The sequence below is a fragment of the Microtus ochrogaster genome, chromosome 1 (assembly GCF_000317375.1).
Source record: "Microtus ochrogaster isolate Prairie Vole_2 chromosome 1, MicOch1.0, whole genome shotgun sequence".
NCBI classification, from domain to species: Eukaryota; Metazoa; Chordata; class Mammalia; order Rodentia; family Cricetidae; genus Microtus; species Microtus ochrogaster.
Window position 1 is genome coordinate 56,973 of NC_022009.1, and position 5,056 is coordinate 62,028.

Here is a 5,056-nt window from a genome sequence, read left to right on the forward strand (position 1 = left end):
TCTCTCTCTCTCTCTCTCTCTCTCTCTCTCTCTCTCTCTCTCTCTCTCTCTCTCTCTCTCCACTCTCTTCACTCTTCTCTCCTGTTTTCCTAGCCGTGGCTGTTTCCAGTCTGCTGGCCATGTTGAATCTATTTTCTCTCTCTGCTCTGGACTCTCCCAGGAGCCGCTGACTGTTCTGTCTCTCATAATCTACATTGAAAACCATACGATGAGCGGTCATGTCGGCAGTTTCTTTACTGCATTGCCTCACATACAGCCAGTACACGGAGTTTACATATTTATTCTCTTGTTGAAGGGCATCTTGATTGTTTCCATGTTTTGGAAATTGTGATTAAAACTGCTCTGCAGGGTTTTGTTTACCTGGAAGCTTTCAGCTGACTTTCATAAATATGGAAGAGTATGATTGCTGGATTGTATGCTAAGATTTGTGTAGTTTTTAAGAAACTGCCAAACTGCCTTCTACAGTGGCTTACCACTTTTCCTCTCCAGCAGCAAGGAGTGAGGATTTGTGTCTACATGGGGCCAACATGCTGTTGGCAGAGTTTTGTATCGTCACCCTTCTGATAGATGTGTTGCGGCTCATCATTGCTGTTCTAGTTTTCCGTTTCTTCATGGCACAATAGTGAAACATCTTTCACGTACTTTTTTTTTACCATTATAATTCTCCTTGTAATGGCGCTTTATCAAATTTGCCTTTTGCTAATATTTCCCCATTTATTTTTTTTGTCTCATTCTCCTGATTTATACAGTTTTTTTAAAAAAAGGAGTATATAATTGGGGAACAAGATGCACAGAGATAGTTTAAATTAGAAAGAGGACGAGACCAGCCTGGTCTACAGAGCTAGTTCCAGGACAGGCTCCAAAGCCACAGAGAAACCCTGTCTCGAAAAACTAAAAAAATAAATAAATAAATAAAAAATTAAAAAATTAGAAAGAGGACTTTAGATGGCAAAGTTCTGCAGACAGAGAACACAACCAGCTTTTATGAAGAATAAAGACCAACTCAGAGGATGCAGATAACAGCCCAAAGCGACCTGTGAACCCTAGAAAATGATTTACAGGCTGAGTAGCCAGCCTTTGTCAACCAGTTAGCACCATGTGCCAGTGTAGACCTCAGACTTTAGAGGATCAATAACATCTGTCTTTCTTCTCTTTTGAATGGGAACATTTGTAGCAGTAACCTGTATCTCGTGACTATTGGCTATTTTTTGTTTCTAGAGGTAGAAAGTTACCCTTTCAGTTTCTAGATTTTCCAATCAAGAGTACTACTATTAATTAGGGCAAGGTTTTTTAAACCCTTTCTACTTGTGGCTCTTTTGGATCCTGAACTTTTCATAAAACTCTGTCTATTTAGATATATAAAACATATATGGCAATCAAATATTTACTACTAATAAATCATAAAGAAATTTATTTTAAAGTAATTCTTTGGTATACATATATTTTACTACTTATTAAAAGGGCAAGAAGATTCGCATACAATGAGATAAATGAATTTTTGATATTGCAGGATTTAGAAAACATTTGCACTTGTGGTGCAAAATGGCAGTAGTATGTTTAAGGTCATATCAAGAATTGTTGGAAATTTCTTCTTAATCCTAAGATTAATGAACGTTAATTATTTTGTGAAACTCAAGTAAGCAACTCAAACTAATTTTTGAAAACATTTTTGAGATTATATTTAATTAAATTGAATTAAATATATAATTCAATTAAGTTATAGATTTAATTATAATTTTCTCCCTTTCTTTTCCTCCCTTCAAGCCCTCTATATACATTTCCCTACTCCTTTCAAATTTATGACCTTTTCACCAATTGTTATTGCATATATAGATGTATTTTTTATACATATATTCCTAAATATAACCTGTTGAGTCTATAGAATTTGAATAGTAATTTTTTAAAACCAGAAATTCTAAAACAACATAACCCAAACATATACAATTTGATACCTGCTGAGGAATAATAATATGAAAATAAAAGTCTTTGTTTTCAATTATTAAGCTATTATGTTTCTATAAGAGCAAGAGACTTTGTTTTGTTTCTCTAGACAGGGCATACTAGATAGTTTTATGTCATCTTGACACAAGCTAAAGTCATCTGAGAGATGGGAATCTTAATTAAGAAAATGCCTCCATAAGATTGGGTTGTAAGGCAAGCCTGTAGGGCATTTTCTTAATTAGTGATTGAGTGGGGAGGGCCCAGCCCATTGTGGGTGGTGCTATCACTGACTGATAGCCCTGGGTTCTAAGAAAACAGTCTGAGCAAGCCCTGTTGAGACAACTAGTAAGTTACCCCTCTCCGTGGCCTCTGCATCAGCTCCTGTCTCTCGGTTTCTGCCCTGATGAATTTCTGTAGTAAAGTAACTTCCTTTAATAATGGGCCACAGTGGGGACATGTGAGTCAAATAAACCCTTTCCTCCCCAGCTTGCTTTCAGTTGTGGTGTTTTGTGACATCAGTGGAAACCCTAACTAGGAAACAGGGTTTCTCTGTGTATCCTGGCTGCCCTGGAACTTGCTCTGTAGAATGGGCTGGCTTCGAACATACAGATCTGCCTGCCTCTGCCTCCTAAGTGCTAAGATTAAAGGTGTGCACCACCTGGTTAAGCAACACACTTTGTGTATGTACAGTAAAACCCCATAGTTTACAACATAGATCAATCTTGCTTGAATGTGAGTCCAAATGTTTCAGGCAGCGCAAGAGCATGCTCAGTAGAATTGTACTTAGAGTGCAGAGCCAAGCTTCGGTGAAGTTGTGCTATGGAGCATGGTCCAGCGATGTCAGAAGTACCTTGGATCCGTTATACATTTCATTTTGATTTTTACTCTTCATATATTCAGAGACTTTTCAGTGTTACCAGTTATTTTTACAACCCCTCATTCAGCGTGACCCCGCATGGGCTTGGGTCCAACAGTTGAGAAACTGAGATTTTGGTGATGTCCTTGAGGATCTGTGTCCATGAAGTGTATCCAGACTTGGATCTTCAACCTGAGGGGAAGGGATAAGTGTTTTTGCCTGTGGTAGTTATTGGAAGTAGGATATGAATTACCAAGGTCCTGGTGTGGACTATGATATGCGGTGTTTTCCAAAACTGGATTTATTCATATTTCTGGACCATATGCTCTTTTAATGCCTTGCCTCAACTTTTCAAGGGCTGTGGCTTATTTCCTCCCCTCCCCCCAGAACGTGGGTTGGACTTTCACTGAGAGAATGTAAAAGAATTAACACGGCATGACTTTTAAGGGTATGTTGGGAAAGATAGTGTTGCTTGGCCTGGCTATCTCAGGATGTTACCTGGGAAGCAGCCGCCAGCTGCTTCTACAGAGAAAGGCAGCTGCATGTAGGTCCTCTGCCACCTGCTAAGGTCTCGATACAGGGGATGATAGTAACTGAACTCTCGTGTTAGTGCCTGGCCTCCGATTCTTACCATCTGATGATGAGAGGGCCAAAGATGATTCTTAGAATGTATCTAAATATTGGATTTGGGAACAAACAAATATTGTTTCTCTGGGCCACCAAACTGGACATTTTCTTCCCATTTAGCCTTGTACTAACTAAAACAACTAATTGAAACCTTTAGGTTTATTCCTTAAGTTTTGGTACTAAAGTTTATACTGGCTTCATAAATGAATTGGGAAACATTTCACCTTTTTATTTGTTATGAAATAATTTAAGTAATATTGTATCACTTTAAAATCACATTGTGTCCTCTAAACTTCAGGGGGCCCATGCCTGGAATCTCTGCACTCAGGACACTGAAGCAGGAGCATTACAACTTTAGTAAGAATGTCTCAAAAAACAAAACAAAACAAAACAAAAAAGTCTATCAAGGGGTGGAGCGAAGACTCCGAAGACTCCTTAAGAGCTCTTGATGCCCCTGCAGAAGATTAGGATTAGGTTGCCAGTACCTATGTGGGGCAGTTCACAGCTGTCTGTAACTCCAGCTCTCTTCGGGCACTGGCACAAATGTGTGTGTGTGTGTGTGTGTGTGTGTGAATGCACGTTTGCATGTGCATATGCACAAAAAAATGTTAAAGTGAAATAGGTAGAGCCAAAGTTTAATGGGCTTTTGAATATATTATTATTGGTTTTTGAAATTATAGTCACTACTTTTCCATTTTCTTCTTTGATGAGAGGCCATTTTGAGATTTGTTCCTGGCTTAATTCTGCTTATAAATATTCTCATTACATTACATATTTCTCTTTATTCTTAGTCTTTCTATTGTTTTTTTTTCTCTTTTAACTTTTCAAACAGGATCATAAGGAATACCTTTAGAATTGTTTGTACTTTCTGCTGCTCCCACATCAACAATTAGATCTATTATCCTTTTTTTGCTCTCTCTTCAAATTTTCCTCTAATTTAATTTCTTCTTAGAAAAGAACCTAAACAGAAATCGTATGCAGCTTTGGTGACTTTGCTTCATAATGAAAACATTTAGGAATGTAATATTTTCTTAACTCTGGATATTACTGTGCTTTGTAATTTTTGAAAATCAAATCATTAATCTTTCCATTTATTTCTAAACAAGTTTTTGATTTTCACTTTGACCAGGAATTGGTTTTCAAGCCATTAAAATCTTTCAAGTGATTTACCAATTGTTTTTTCATAAAATTGAATTGTAGTTAGTTATTATGGCCTGTTAAAAGTTTATCATAAAATATTTATTATGATTTGCTTTGCGAAAAGTTTATTAAAAACATATTTTTGAAAAAACCCCTAAGCCCCCAAATCAAAAAAACTACATATTTTTTGTCTATGAACTTAAGAGTCTATACATAGATTAAAAAAAACAGTAGGTGTGGATAAACTTAGGGATACCACTTGTGGCGGGCTTCTTGACCGGCGAGGAAGAAACACCCACCACACACGGATTCTTCTCAGATCACGCTTTACTGGAGTGCATTTGGTTGAGGGACAGCATAAAGCAAAGGGGGGCAGGAAACGAGAGAACAGAAGAGAGAGGGAGAGAGAGAGAGAGAGACGAGAGGCGCTAGAGAGAGAGAGAATGGCGGGAGAGAGACGCTAGAGAGAGATGAGAGAGAGAGAGAGAGAGA